Source organism: Acipenser ruthenus, chromosome 10 (assembly GCF_902713425.1).
Source record: "Acipenser ruthenus chromosome 10, fAciRut3.2 maternal haplotype, whole genome shotgun sequence".
NCBI lineage: Eukaryota > Metazoa > Chordata > Actinopteri > Acipenseriformes > Acipenseridae > Acipenser > Acipenser ruthenus.
The window spans coordinates 32,745,765-32,763,091 of record NC_081198.1 but is presented as its reverse complement, the minus strand read 5'-3'; positions in this window follow the sequence as shown (position 1 = coordinate 32,763,091).

The following is a 17,327-nucleotide window of genomic DNA, read 5'->3' as shown; positions in this document are numbered from 1 at the left end:
TTGGCCAAAAATTAACCTCAAAACAACTTATCAGAAATAATATTTTCCAGTTGAGCTGCATAGTTCATTCTTGGAATGTGTCCCCCCTCCCCTCCCCTCGCCACAAGTATTGGCGTGGAATGTAGACCCCTGTACAAAAGAATCACTACTGCATTGCAGTGATACACTGAACTGAAGCCCTGGTTTATTTCCCAAAATATCCATAGGTACACACGCTTTTCTATAAACAGTTCTTAATTAACAGCATTTTGTACAAGAATTTGTTCTTATAAAAGGCATTTTCACATTCCAAGCACGCTGCAAGTTCGGCCAGCTGCACTGAAGTGGAGCTTTCTATAGCTGTGCAAATGTGACTCATTACTATCTCATATGTACTGAAATACTGTATACATTCCAAATACTGAAAGATGCACATAGGAAAAGTAATAACATTTTGGAAAGGAACCTGGAAAAGATGTTGCAAGAACCAAATCGAAACACTCAAGCAAATAATAAATAATATCTATATGCACCAAAAGCAGAACAAGCAATTGTTTACTTTTCTTTTAAAGATAATACCCCAAAACTGATAAACATTAAGCTAATTGTCTTCAGTGTTTGTTTCAAACATTTTCCTTTAAACCTCCATAAATTAACATAAACATGCTGCATTTGAATGTATGGATGAATGTGAGATAAACCCACTATTTTGCTTAAATATGTTTGCACTGATCGCAACAGTATAGTATTGTAGCGACCTGGCCAAAGTGAAGGGACTTTTGTGTGCTGTGTGTCTTGTTCGTGGTTTGTGTATTGTGAGGCGAGCCCACGCCGATGGGGGGGGGGGGGGGGGGGGGGATTTGTATGTAGTTGACCAGTCAGCTCTTCTCGTAGCTGAGGTTAGGTTGTGTTATGTCAGGTCCGGTTGGCATGCAGGCGGGTGAAGAGCAGGGATTGGTGGGCGTGCTGAAAAAGAGAAGGAAAAAGGGCTGGGGGAGGTGAGCAGCGGGTTAGAGGTGAAGAGAGCGAGATACAGAGAAGATTGGGAGACTATTTGTGTTAGAGGCGTGGGTCCCAGCCGATAGAGATTTGTGAAATAAAAGACAATAAAACCGGAGCGCTGTTCAAAAGCAACGTGTCTGTCCGTCTGTCTGCACTAAACGGTATCGACCGAAAGAGTGAGACCACCTCTCGCTACAGTATCCATGTATACAGATTCTTACTTGGAATATACAGAAAGTTATGGGTAAACACCAAACTATAGTCAGTGATGACAATGCCTGGTCAGAAATAAAAAATAATTGAATAGATTTTGCTTTGTCTATAGCATTCACTTCTCCCAACATCAGAGAAAAGGAAAACACAGCATCAACTGACAAGTGACAACTATGACTAATGAAAAACACTAAAAACAGTAAACCACAATCTACAAAGCAGTTAAAGACACTGAAAATGTGTATGCATAGACCATAAAGAATGGTGGAATTATATATATATATATATATATATATATATATACAGACCCCTTCATCAAACTCCTGCCACATAGTTTATGCCCCAGATATAATAAACTAGAGTTATTACAAATCCTATAGCTCAAGTAAAGTGATACATACTTTAGGGCAGGGGTGGGGAATCCTAAATTATTTAATTTGATCAATTACCAATTAATTTAGGGCACATTTGGAACAAGAACCTGGAGGGACACTGGCCCTCCAGGAACATGGGTTCCCCACCCCTGGTTTAGGGGGTTATTGCTTTTACCATTGTGGGTATTCTGAATGACATTGGTATTTGTTTTATTAAGTTTTAATATAGACAACTGTATTCAAAAGGATTACATTTTGTTAAAAACACAGTCAGGTCACTTTGTATGTGCCAGAAATACTTACTTAGACCAGATAATAACACTGTATAACTCTTAATAATCCTTCATAATCACTTTGAAAATCAACATCATGTTGTCATAATATTTGTAGCAAACCAAATGTACTATAATTGAACATTTTGCATTTCAAGTGCATGTTTGTAACTCATAGTCATTAACACTTTTACTGTAACTCCATAAAAAAAGTGATTTTGAAGGATTATACAGTGTTATGTATACAGTGATTATAAATATTCTTGTTGAAGCTGTTTAATATTATTTTTTGTTAAACCAGGCCTAGCACCTACAGCAAGAGTGCCACAATGAACTATTTTTAATCATCCTTACAATGTACACACTCTTAATAAAAGCATTAATACCACAGCCACAATGTTTACTTAAAAAAAAAAAATCATTTTTGACTTACTGTGCTGTTTTCCTCCTAACCACTCCAGTTCAGTTCCCACCTTGGTTAAACTTTAAAATAGGTCTACAATTCTTCAGTTGATGCACCTCTCCTCAGGTGGAGTCACTGTGTGGTAATTGGACCAATTAGGGTTATTGAGTCTGTGTGTGTTCTTCAGGAAGCCCCACCCATCCTTCTGAGAACCAGAACTTCTCTATCCATTAACCCTTACATCCCCAGATAACACTTCATGTCCTGTTATTCTAAACATCGCTGCTGGTCATTCCACCAGGCATTGCCCTCCTATCCCATTCTCAACTAGAAGGATACTATGAGAAGCCTTCTTTAGGCTCACTTCCTCTTCGTGTCTGACTTCACAATGTACTGTAAAATAAGGTTAGTTCTTCCTACTAGAGGAAGGCATCTTCCTGTAAACAAAAACAACGAAATATCCAAATAAAGTACATTTTAAAATCCAGTTGTAACCCAACTGTCTGCTTACTAAAACAGGATACAATAAGAGGAGCTTCCCCCAAACTGAACAAAAGGTTATCTTAAATAGAGCTAACGAATTACTTTGTTAAGGATATGCAATAGCTTAACTAGCATCCAGCTCTGTCAAGCTTTATGCCTGCCCTCAACCATCATGGCCATGAAGCCAAACATTCTTCCCACAGTACATCGCACTATGGGCAAAATTACCTCCTTGGACCCCCATGGTCCTAAAGCCATGTAATTAGGTCAATGTGTCAGAATCAATAAATATTTAGGACTAATTGGTTGAATATAACAATTTAAGAACATGCACTAGAAAAAAGACATGGACTGGAAGGGGCAAGGTTGTCTACCCCTGTAGTTGGTGTTTGTAGGATAATATCAGGGGTGGGAATAGTTGGTCTAGTCAGTTTTTTCACAAGAAAATCAACATCTGTGAATTGTTGGCGTATTTTCAGTTTGTGTCATTCATAAACTACTGTACCTTACAAAAATGATAAAGCATTTAAAACACATGTTCAATAAATAACATGACAGCATTATTAAACTACTGACATTAATTAATTCACAAACATTCATAAATTTGTTAATACATTTAGGAAATTCACCCACCCCGACCCGATACAGCCATATAAGAAACTGTCATTCAATCTGAGCAGAAAAAAATTCAGTCAAACATAAACAGATTTTAAATATAGCTGCTGCCACACAGCACCTTGTTAACTGCAGTGTTTACATTTGTTTTACTTTTATTTTTACAGCTTAGAAATATTTAAAAATAAGTTATTTTCAGTAATTATCACGTTTCCAGTAAGTGCAAACCACAATCGAATGGGTTATTTCACATAAAAGATTCTGTTGTTATTTCTTATTAACTTGAACAAAAGTTAATTGCAGGTGCCATTTTCACTATTTATAGTGGCATGATAGTCTTTGCTGACTATGTCACACAGTGGTTAGAATTTGATTGCATTTACAGTTTTAGAGTTACTTCGATTTTAATTCTGATTTTTGTGGCGTGTACATTCAAGTGTTTGCGAGAATATTAAGCCAATAACATCTGAGAATGATGAGATGTTATTTTGTCTAATTGGTTGCTTTGCAAATAGCACTTCATTAGCACTTGCCCATACCTAGTTTCATCACAACTGAATGAGTGACTTTCAAGATCTACTGTAGCTCCCTGTCACCTGGGAGAAGTGTAAATAGAAATGTTACCTAAGCTAATCGGTTACACCGTGTAACAATTTTTTTTTGTTCCTGGGTAGTAAGTGTTATTTCCTAATTGCTTATGTCTCAAAAGTATAGAAAATGGCTATTATTCCCCACAAACTTTGCTTTTGTGACCAGGACAGTGATATTTTGAAATTTACCTATTTTCCAGAACATTCCAGATAGATTCAGTGCTGAGTAAACTTGGAGTAACTTCTAGAACTTTCCAGTAATATAAATAGTAGTATAAATACAGGGGCCTTAAGCCCACCAGTTCAGTTTAGTTCCAGCTGCCTAAGTGGATACATATCTGCATTTTTCTGAGATGGCATCAAGAGGCTGCAAGCATCCGGCAGACGCATTTTGCTATGTCTGCGGCCAATTTATCAAAGTACTCCGTGGAAGCATCTGCTAAGATGTGTGAGGCCTACAAGGCATATTTCGGCATGCCTGTCGGGGATCAAGACAAACCCTGGGCACCTCATTTCACCTGCGAGCACTGCAAAAAAACTCTGGAAGGTAAGATGGACAATTGTTGCTCAGAATTTTATGTTATAAAATTTGTTAATTTTTAAAATTGTAAAAGTTTTTAATTTTAAAATGTTTTACAATTTTCAATGTTATTGAAAAAATATATCATATATGACAAATGCTGCGAGAATCTCTTACACATTAGTCATGGGTGAAATAAATGTATTTTTGTAGGATGGTACAGAGGGGAAAAGAGAGCCATGAAGTTCGCTATCCCAAGAATTTGGCGGGAACCCACTGACCACTCAAGCAACTGCTACTTCTGCATGGTGGACCCTTCCAAACGTCGGACTGGCAACAATGCACCTGCTATCACGTATCCAGACCTTCCTTCATCCATCGCCCCGGTGCCACACTGCCATGAGCTCCCCGTACCCACTCCTCTGGAGACAGAGCAGCCGTCTTTAGAAGAGAGTAGCAAGTCAGAGAGCGAGGAAGACGTTGTAGATCCAGATGACAATTTCAGAGGTGGAGCCGAGGAGAGAAACCCATACTACCCCAACCAAAAAGACCTCAACGACTTGATTAGAGATCTTGGTCTCACCAAGTCCAATGCCGAGCTTTTGACGTCTAGGCTCAAGCAGTGGAACTTGTTGGATGAAAGTGTGCAAGTCGCAGATCAGAGGAAGCGTCACCAACCTTTTTCCAGCTTCTTCACCCGTCAAGATGGGCTCTGCTTCTGCCACAATGTGACCAGTCTGTTCGAGGCAATTGGAATCGCCTGTAACCAGAATGAGTGGCGCCTCTTCATTGACAGCTCATCCAGGAGCCTCAAAGCCGTGCTGCTCCATAATGGTAACAAGTACCCGTCTCTTCCCCTGGCTCACTCGGTGCACCTCAAAGAGGATTACAACAGCATCAAGACCTTGCTGGACGCCTTGAAGAATGATGAGTACGGCTGGGAGGTCATAGGAGACTTCAAAATGGTGGCATTCCTGATGGGTCTCCAAGGCGGTTTTACCAAGTTTCCCTGCTATCTTTGCCTTTGGGACAGCAGGGACACCAAGTCGCACTACCACAGGCGGGACTGGCCACAGCAGACCAAGTTCTCTGTGGGGAGGAACAACGTCAAGTGGGAGCCACTGGTGGACCCCCGGAAGGTGCTGATGCCACCACTGCACATCAAATTGGGCCTTATGAAACAATTTGTCTGAGCTCTAGATAAGGAGTCGGCAGCCTTCAAGTACTTTCAAGACTTCTTCCCTAAGCTGTCTGAGGCAAAGGTCAAAGCCGGTGTCTTTGTCGGACCACAGATAAAGAAGATCCTGGAGTGCAATGAATTCGCCAAGAAGCTCACCAGTAAGGAGAAAGCGGCTTGGAACAGCTTTGTCGCAGTGGTTCGGGGCTTCCTGGGCAATCACAAGGAACTTTTCCTTGTTGAAGGTGTTGCTGCTCCAAAGGTTAAATTGGAATTACTCCAAAAATCTGAGATCTCCACAGGCCTAGATTTTACATATTACTTGAATACCCAAGTGTAGCCAAGGAGCACAAACTTTTGTTTAAATGGGCTGATTAAAGTTTTCTGTAAATGGCATCCTAACATTTTCAATAAGTTGCTTTGATGAAGGACAGATAGAAGGAGCTTGGTTTCAGGTGCCTTTGTATCCAAGACCAGACCTCTCATTGAAGGTTCAGTGTCTCATAGCCAGCTGGTGGCAGTGGCTTATTTTCTTTGTGTGTGTGTGTGTCCGGGAAAGACTGGTTGGCACAGAAGAAACCTTGAAGTAAATCTAAACAACTGCACTCATCAAAGTCTCCGTTTATTTTCGTAAGGAGCACAGTGCAGTCTGTTTTCCGGACCGGTATATAGATTCATCCTCCCCCAACTTCCCTGAAGGAATAAGTGTCACTACACACTAATGGTCTCCAGTCTCTCTAGAATAATTTCATTCTTTTAACACTGCAGCCCTGTATGCAGGTTTAGGACAGAAAACTCCTCCCAGCACTGCACACCACTATTGTATTACAAAATAATAAAACAAAATAAATAAACTCTGTGACAAACGTTTCATCGTGTTTTTCAGTTTCTTTTAGTATTTCTAAATTATTCACTAGAGGGTTTTAATAGTTATTGAAGTCTGCTATTGTATTATAGAAGATACTAGGGGTAGCAACAACTATCAAATGCACATGATTTATTAATACTAGTCAGCCTATTCACCCATTTTTACCTGGACAAGTCGATCAACCCGTAGTACACACTACTGACCACCAGTTAACAATCCCACAGAGGAGAGATGTTTAAGGGCAATGGGGATTAGTGTTGCTTCACCATTTTTTAGATGTGGTTTAGTCGGGGTGCACGCCTGTGTCGGGATTTCAGAGGAATTGACCATTCCTCTGGTTCAAACAATCCCTCTGTTCTTACTGTGCTCCTGAACCCCTTACTAAAACAAACATTGTAATGTGGAAACAAGTCATTGATGTGCACAGCTGTTTAGATTTCCTTAAAGGTTTCTTCTGCGCAGACCAGGCCTTCCCAGACTCACGCTCTGTACACTGAGCTCACAAACCACACAGAAAGAAAATAAGCTGCTGCCACTGGCCAGCTGCAAAGACACTCGTTCCAACCTCACCAGGACTCCAGGCTGGCTTCAAATCCCCAGTGTAAACCTCTGTGTGACTGAGCAAGTAAACTCAGCAAGGCCTGCTGCCTGCACAGATCATCTCAGTTTGGTCTGAAAGCTTTATTCACAAAGTGGGAGAAAAAATTGTGTACATCTAAGTCACTACAGCTTGTGCTTACGAAACATGAAAGCAATTGGCCTTAAGTGATGGGTGCATTTGTAGATTATATATAATGGTGTAATATGGTTGTTAATATAATGACAGTAGTGGCACAACAGGCACACAATTTGCTGAATGAATCAGTCAGAGGAGGAGGTAATATTTATATTAACATGAACAATATGAATATGTGCTGCTGAGTGAGTTTACAATGCACCCAATATCTCCCCATGACTAGCAGGGACATTACAGAGAAATCTTTATGTTAATGAACAATCCCTGTAAAATAATTCGCTGTGATTTGATTATATCCTCCCCCTCCCTACCAGTGCACTGTACAGAAAATGTTCAATGTTTATACATCTCTAAACTGTTTTCAAACTATATATTATTTACATCTCTCTACCACTCATTGGACAATGTACAGTTTCAATAAAAAAGTCACAAAGGGTCCCATTCACAGCACAGCACACAGAATCACTAATTCTGTTGAAGTCAGTGTTTCCAGCCATAATAGGCTTTGTGACAAATTGTGGATTTTCCTCTTCATCAATGTTATAACATTAGAGCATTTGTCAACTTCACTGGAGTTACTGAGTGTTTGAAGTTATAGAGGACAGATATTAATTCTGCCTGTTATCGAGGACATATCTTTTTCAGTCTGTGTTTCCTCAGTGGTGATTTATTGACACCCTTTAAACTCTACTAAATACAAGAAGAATATTGTGAAAGAGTTCTGCAACAGAGGTTTACGAGAGCAGTATTTTGATTCGCTGTGTTTAGATCATTAAAACATGACCCCCCTGTGCACGTCAATCACCCAAGACCTCAATAATACCCCTAATCAAATTAGGGAAAGGGCAAACTGGCAACTAATGCATTGAATGGAAGGGAAGAGATTGGTAATAAATCCTATGATAAGCAACGGCGCAGCTCCTTAGTAAAACATGAAATGGACACTTTAAATGCCAAAAAAGTGTTAGTAATACATCAAGCTAATTCTGGAGATGGGTAAAACAGGTAACTATGTCACATACAGCTTTAGTCACAACCTTCCTTGATGACGGACAACAAAACAATATTGTATTAGGCTATTGGTTAGTATTACGCATGTATTTGATTTAGATTTAGAAGTGGAATATCCCAGTTAAGGCTCTTAATGGGGTTGAGAAGACAGGCAATCTGTAGTCATACTGTACTGAAGCTGAGTTTTTTGCTGTGCTTCCCTCATTGAATCCCTCGTGGAAGAACCCTAAAAATAGAGAATGTCTGACCACTCTTTCAACATTAAATAACTATAGAAACAAAAGTAAAAAAGATCTCAAACTAAATAGAACATTGGGAACCGAATAAAATGAACCCAGCAAGAAACAGCCTGCCCTAATATTACATTTTAATGAACCAAATAATAAAAACTATGATTTGGTTCTTTAACGTTATGCAACACTTGGGGTTGTCTCAGACAAACAGAGCAGATTGCCAATCCTTTATTAGGCCGCAAAAGCACAATTACAACCCAAACTGTGTAATATACCCTCAACCGTGCAGTTATACTGCTAAATATGTTGTTATAGCCATGTATTCATACTATGGAGGGAGGTTGTGTGGTCCAGTGGTTAAAGTAAAAGGGCTTGTAACCAGGAGATCCCCGGTTCAAATCCCACCTCAGCCACTGACTCATTGTGTGACCCTGAGCAAGTCACTTAACCTCCTTGTGCTCCGTCTTTTGGGTGGGACGTAATTGTAAGTGACTCTGCAGCTGATGCATAGTTCACACACCCTAGTCTCTGTAAGTCGCCTTGGATAAAGGCGTCTACTAAATAAACAAATAATAATAATAATAATATTAATACTATAGCCCTGCGTGAAACCTGCATCACGGTTGAATTAGACACAGCTAATGATTCAGGTTCTGCACATCTCAGTTATGTTACTAGAGTTCCGTAGCCACTGGCACTGCTTACTTCAAACTGTGGTCATAAAACCTGTCCTTTTAAAGTTGCACAGACAGAATGAACCATAAGTGTAAGCATTGTATAAGTGAAATAATCAAGCAGCATCACCTGGTTACCTTGGGATTGATAGTTGGGTTTACTAATACTGCCCACATGTAAACATTCCCTCGGTAACCAGGCACGACTAGCTGATTATTCCAGAACACTGCATACATTCTTCATTGGTTATCTTTTTCACAGTCAGACATGTATTTTGCCTGCAGTCATATACAACAGAATCACCCCATTTTATAATTATCATAAGTACATGGATATACTATTAAAACTCCAGTGTTTTAACTTAAGAAACCCAGCAGATCTGTTAGCATGCACCAGTAAGTTACCATTGGTATGCCACAATGTAATAAAGTTACCACTGTTCCAAGTTCATAAAGACCTCTGCACAAAAGAGGGCAAGGATTTTAATTTTAATTTGACAGTTTTTTTTAATTTTAATTAGCCGTGTAATATGACTTTTAACTGTTAGCAATTCATTTTTAGAAGATACATGAAACATTTATATCAGCTATCCTGTATCCTCTGCCAGTAACTCCACTGCTGATGTATCCCTGCAGCTACATGTTACCACCCAAGTATATCCCATCAGGCTCCCTTCTGTGTGAACTCTATGATATTGACACATGGCAACATGAAGTGAAACGTTAAGCGTTACCAAGCAACTACTGTAAACAACAGCAAACCCACTTATTATTTTTAAGAGTGAAGTACGAATAGCCAATCAGTTGCATGTAGGTGGGCAGCAAAGTTTTATGGACCACATCGTTGTTGATCACAGTATAGGTGCCGGCTCGCACAAACCATATTAGACGATGGAGATATACACAGATAGTTACGTATATATTGTGGTCAGTATCTCCGCCTGCCACACAGGAGACCAGAATTCAATTCACCAACGGGGAGCCAAATGTAATGGATTTCCTCCTAGCGGCTGATGAGTTAATAATACTGACATCGGCATTGGACACATACTGTACTTACCTCTTGACTACACAGCGTGCTCTTTAGTTAAATGGTAAGACGTTCATCTTTGAATCATATGGTTTGCCGTTTGCTTCCAGCCCTTGCCTTTCTGCTCAATTCAGCCCCCCCACCCCACCCAAAAAAAAACACATTACAATGAAATGGTGGGAGGCTTTCAATGTGATTTCATATTGAATTAGAGGCATTTAAACAGGCAAGTACATTATGACAACTGATGCAGGGTAAATAAATTATGCACTTTTTGCATTTGTATCCTTTTTCACTAATGAAGGCTATACCTTAAGAACCATTAGTCTGAGTCAGAGCAAACTTTGAATGTAAATTGTATTCTACAGCTTGCTGAATTACCATATTTTGTTATTGCTTTGTATAGGTTGTCGGTACATACTGCTTTGGGAGGATCCACACTTTGAACAGCATCTGTTGTATAGAGAATATTCTTTCAATCATCCCACTGGGGGACTGAACAGCAATCTGACAGTGGAGTCTACTTTAATAATTAGTAACAGAGCTTTTGCCCTTCTGGGGTTGGGGTGATTTATATACCTTCTTATTAACATATAATAGAAATACAGTGAGGGGTCCCCAGTGCTGCACCTGATAAAAGCATGTCCACATGGCGTGCATACAGATAGGGAGCGCAGGTTCACAACCTGGCTATGTAAAGTTGATGGTCTTTGCTGAGGATTCCAGAGGGAGCATTGCACTGGCTCTGGAACTCCCGTGGGTTAGGGATGCAAAACTGTCACAAACTGTTTCTCCTCATTGCACTACAGAGGACCCTACAGACCAGGGGCCGTGAGCTCAAGCAGATACCTGCAGGGCTGGCCTTTGTCCTCCAGAAGCCGGTAGCTCTTGAGTTCCTGGGTGTAAACTGGCTTTGTTATGGGATTGAAAAACTCCCACAGACCTTCAGTTCTCCTGAGCTGTGTGAGGGAAAGGCTGCAGTGAGGGAACATAATTGGACATTCTAAAATTAAGGAGAAAATCAGGGGTAAAATAATTAGGCACTTTATTTAAAAAAAAACAAAAAAAAACCAAAACTAATATATAAAATAAGAGTGAAATGAGAGCTGCAGTCTCAGAAAATCAAGTTGAGAAATGCTGTGGTGGCTGTATTAAGATCCAGCATTGTTATCACTGTGATCATTAAAATTGTGACTTTAGGATTTAGGATAACATTTTGATTTGTGATTAAGTTTATGTGAAGACACTCTTGGGAGTGGGTTTTAATATTTATAGTACTGTTTATAAAAATAATGCTCCCATATAAGTACAACATTTATGTTTGTCTAAATTATACAGAGGAACTTTCCTGAGTAGTAAACTAAGCATTTACTGTACCCCCTCTGAGACGGTTTAATTTTAGGTCACTTTACATGGCTTACGCACAGATCCCCTGCAGCAAGGATACCCTTATAAAATAAACTGTATTGTTTCATCTTCAGTGCTTCACATCAGGAAAACATTACTGGGTACATTTAAATACAGTCACCCCTAACGTCCCCATTTTCTTTAATGACTGGCATAATGATGATCCAATGGAAAATATTTCTAATTGTGCAATTAAAGGTTATTATTGGATTACTATTATTATGGGGCAGAAAATGTGATTTATTTACGGTTAATGTGGTGGTGGTGGGGGTTGCATTGAAAAGTTGCCTTGAGGTACCATTAAAACGCCTACAGAAACCCAAGTAGAGTACAGCACTGCCACCAATGGTAGCACAATGGATACCATTGGGGGATGTTAAAGTATTACATCATTTTTGGCCAGTTTCTTTGCATAATGTAGCATTTTAATTATGTTATCAAAACCTGACCAACCCCTCCATCATTGGCCGTCATAATGGTAATACCCTCCCCACACACATACACCCCTAGAACGTCATCCCTTGGTATGTCAGAAATGTAATAAAGTTACCACTGTTTCTTAATACTTTATTATTATTATTATTATATTATTATTATTATTATTATTATTATTATTATTATTTATTAGCAGACACCCTTATCTAGGGCAACTTACATTTGTTACAAAGTATCACAGTACAAAGTACAGTAATCTGTCACATATCCGCCCTAACTGTTTATCCGCCATGATCAACCTCTTCAGCAACATTAGTTTATTATTGAACAGAGAAGATTAGTTCAGATATTGTAGATCCTACCATAGTATTTGTATACTGTGTTGTACGTGCTCCATGAGGTGCCATTGCTGGTAGTGTCACGTGAGCTGTTCAGTGTGTTGATATGTGAATAAATCCTGTTCGCCTGCGGGGGGCGTATCAACTTCAACCTCCGACTCGATCTCCTGCCTGTCACTCAGCAGCGAATGCACACACCCACACTGCAGACAGCTATTCTGTCACAAGCATTAATACCCTGTATCTTTCTAAACAAGGGATTTACGGGAGTTCCCTAATAAAAGCTGAATCTCAAAACAATAATTGTGTGAATATAGTAATTGTTACAGCTGTGTATAATGGTATTTAAAACAGGATTCATTCATTAGACTTTTTACATATCCGCCCTTACTCTGGTCCCACCGCAGTCGGATATGCGACGGATTACTGTATCACATTACAAAGTATCACATTACAGATAATAACAGCTATAAAATACAATAAAATCAGTAGTAAGAGCGAGCAAATTCAAATGAGAGAAAACAGAGTAGACAATTACATAGAATCTTTGCAATATGAAAATAATTTGCCTTCAAGCAGTGCTCTCCTATTTACTGTTGCAAAGATATTCGTAACCATCAAATTATTCTGCAAAAAAGAGGACTGAATGGCATGGGGGACTAACCTGTTCTCTCACTGCTGAAGAGGGTGGTCCCTCCAGGGAAGTCTCGAGTCGTGCTGTATGGAAATATGGAATTTCTACTTGGTGGATGAAGGCTTATTTGCTACAAATTCCAGCACCTTCCAGAAGCCCCAATCTGAACAAAAGAGAACACACAATGTAATTGTGCAAGGTCTTAAATCTGATTTCATATTTAATTAGCAAGGTCAAACCACTTTTAAAAAAAAAAAAAAGTATCAACTCTTAAATTAATTATGAGATTACTTTGATTACCACAGCAAAGTCTCTTGACATAAAAATGAAACACAGTATTTTAGTAATTGTACTTTAATAAGAACCAGTTATCATGATTGCAAACATCATAAAAACATGTATGTACTGTGTAAATTGGTTTTATGATTAATCTGCTGTGCATGGATTTTACAACAGCAAATATCAGTGCTAAAAAATCACTTGAAGAACAGGGAAAAAGCATTTTGAAAATGACTCTGCTCTTGAGTAAACATAATTTCAATCTGCAATACTATGCCTTCACAATCTGTGTAATTATGAAAAAGCCACAAACCTTTATTACAATAGCCCTTCAGATTGCACTTTAAGACTTTGCATCAAAGGTGAAAGGTATGTTAATAGGGCCTGTTTAAAACTGAAATCGCTGATTAGAACCGTAACCCCCGTGCAACCTTGTGTGACCCCTGTGATCCTTGTGCTAATGAAGGAGAACATGATTCGTTGTACAAACATGTCACAGCCGGAGATTTACAAAAGTGGGATCCAATTACAATGAAAGGGGAAAAGGACTAACCCTCACTTTAAACTGTTGCAAATCATGAACTTAAACCGGGTTCCCATAACAGGGGTGATCAGCTTGGGAATCGTAGCTGTAGTAAGCAATGCAAAAATTATTATGGGTGTCACAACACTACAGCACCCTTTGTTACCCTTGTTTGTAGTCAGAGGATCTTGCTTTGCATTGTTCTGCTGTGAATTTTTTTTTTCTTTGCAGAAATTTTACAACCACATGAAAAAATATTGTATGCACACATTTATTATCAGTAATTTGGACATGGAGGTTAAGGCACAAAGTGAAATATTAATTTTAAAAATGGCAGAAAATCTAGAACTCCATTTCAAATTAATCTCTACCAATATTCTTACAATCAGAATACTATATATATATATATATATATATATATATATATATATATATATATATATATATATATATAATATATATATATATATATATATTACACTGTGTATACCACCACGTTATATGTCACAAGATATCCTCAATCAAGCCACTGAATGCGTTGCAAAACCGGAAAACTTCACTCTGCCATCGCTGCTGTCCATGCTGCCCATTTAAATTATACAGTATGTTGGTAGGGTCTACTGTCCTTGACTTGGGATGGTAAGCCGAACAGCTTGCAACCCATGCAGACCCATTATGTTTTCTGTTTATTCTATTCTAGCTTTTTCTTCTTAAGCTTTTAGGGCCCCATCTATCATCAATATTACAGAAAGAGTAGCGCTTGTTGTGGTACAAGAAGAAATGATTTTACTCGTTTGCACTCGCACCCGGACAGAGATGTACTTCGATTGTGGTGACAAAAATAACTTTTAAAGTTAGTTTCTTACAGGTGTCACAGTTTGTCATTGTCAGTAGAGGTCTACTGGCTCAGTGATAATACTATAGATATGTAAAGATGTAAAAGCACTCTTTCCTGAGTTAAGGCATGAGTTCTCTGTACCAGTGGAAACAAGGTATTAGTGTCTCGCGGTTCTTCGTGACTTGGATGGAGGCCAGTCTGCAAGTTGATCCTGCCCCATTACAACCCTCCAGTTGAAATCTGATTGATCAAAGGAAAGGTTGGGAGGAAAACGCTGTCTAAGAGGTTTGTTCCTAAGGAGCAGCCCGGCTTTGAAGTGAGCAGGAGTCAAATCAAACGAACTGATTTATAAAAGGCCCACAGCTTTTTACAAGACTTTGCATTATGGCTTTGCTTATTTTTAAAGTAAAATTTAAAAGGACGGGGGGTATTGAAAGGTTGGGTTGGAGCTAAATAGAAGCCTTTTATTGTGTTAGATATTTAAAACTCACTGTGGTTAAAAACATAAGTGACCATTTCTTCTAGTGAAACGTATGCACCATGGAGAAAAGTGTCAGGTAGCAACAGTCGGCATAGGAAAAAGGACAGTATGGTTTACAGCTAAGGTCAGAGGAGAAAGTACCCATGCAGATTTACCTGGATGCTTCAAAACAGACTAATAAAATAGCAAAAACGTCACCATATCTGCACAGCTTAGAACGTTAAGTACCCCTCTGACTGATTCACTTGACAACCAGTTAACTTTGTTAGTAGGTGCCATTTTATAAGCACAACAACACACAACATGGTGTTCAGAAATGGTCCATTGGACCATATCTGAACACTCTATCGAGTGTTACTGCTTTCAAGTAAGACTGCAAATATTAGGTAAAGAATGTAATTTGCCATTGAGTGCTTGATGTTTTTGATGTCCTCTTAGGTCAGCATAGTACAAAGACATGGTACACGTTGTCAATTACACCATCCACTTCCCATGATCTACTCTTGCAGCCTGCCAGGATTTGTTGTTTTCTGGTGTTTATCTGAACATTTATTTTTTTAATCACCCTGTATAGAGGAACACTTATCTAGTAAGCTCTAATGTGACATGTTTTGAATGATTTGCAGGGATGGAAGTAAGGCTCCCATAGCACAGCAATTTGATTGTATTCCTGGTTTTACTGTGGGGTAAAGAGGCACACCTGAACGTGTTACCTATACACCTATAACCTATAATAAAGCGTGTGTGAAACTTGGAACGAGTGAAACGGCAATATTTATAAAGAATGTATTTAAAATTGCAGTATAGGAAAGATCAGTGGAAGATTAAATCTACAAATGACAGAAATGCCCCAGGTAGTCACAGTGCAAGTTTGTCCATGCTACCCTAGGAAATGTGCCTCAACACTGACCTTGAAGGTGCCCCCTCCAAGGTCTTCTCCAGGCACAATGCCCATTCCACCCTAGACCCATCTGCAACATGTACCAGTTAACAGTAGTTGTGATGTTGCCATTAGAAACGAGGCAGAAACAGTACAATCTTAGGCCTAAAGCAGACATTAGCTAGGAATAATAAACATTGCTGGACAAAGGGTAACTTTGTGGTAGCAAGGCTGCCAGACTGTTATTCTTTAAGACAGCATGTGACATAGTACAAAATCGACAATAATAAACCCAGCTGCTGCTGCTTATTCAAACACCAGAAGAGGAAGCCCACAAAAAATAGAATAAGGACATCAAAAAAGGGTGGAGGGGGGAGGGGGGAGGGGGGAGGGGGGGAGGGGGAGGGGGAGGGGGGGGCATGGTGTGTGTTAGTGTTTGTGCTGTGATTTTTATGTTGTTTTGTATCAATAGCGAAGGTTTGAACATTTTATTTTGGCCCTCGTGCCAGTTTATTTTGTTACTGTTTTGTATTTGTTTTCTTAATAAACGTGTGCACCAGCTCTTAAACAGCAGCTTTCTGTCTACCAGTAACAGCTTGGGCTGTGACACTACCGTCACAAGCATTAGCAGCAAAGTCAATGCAATAGATTTACACACCCTGAGGGATGTCACTTAGTGCTGGGGCTCTTTCCTCCAGATCAGAAAAACGCTCACAATCCTTGAACGCTATTGTTATCTTAAAGTTCATAAATCTGAAAATTAATTATAAATAAAATGTATATATAAACACAGTGGAAAATGTTGACCCCCCCCCCCCCCCCCCACACACACACACACTTCCTGTCTACAAAGGGAAATACTTTTCAATCCCAAATAACTTCAGTGTATATCTACTCTTTCAAACTTACTAAGGAATATTGTAAGATTCTTCTCAGAAATCTGTTTTAATGTCTTCTGTCTTGCCAATACAAATTCCATAAATGAAACCACTTTACTGTTTTTGGAGTCCTTTTCTCTTTAGTCAGGTCAGTTTCTAGAAGAGGTGGAGAGAGAGGGGGAGTGGGAATATCTACACTTTTTCACAGGGCTCGAAAGATGCGTGGATTAAGAATCCTAAGAATCCTAAAACAGATATTTCTTTGCATCTTTAGCACAGTTTCATACAGGTTTGCCTAGCTCCTTTGAGCTTTGGGTACACGTTGGGTTACCAGCCTTCATTTTTTTTTCCTGTGTCCTGGTCGGAAACAGTAAAACTGTAAAATCGTATTTTCTTAGCAAGGAGATGTAGCAGTGCTCATCAAGTTAACAGCATAATTAATTGTGTTAGCACC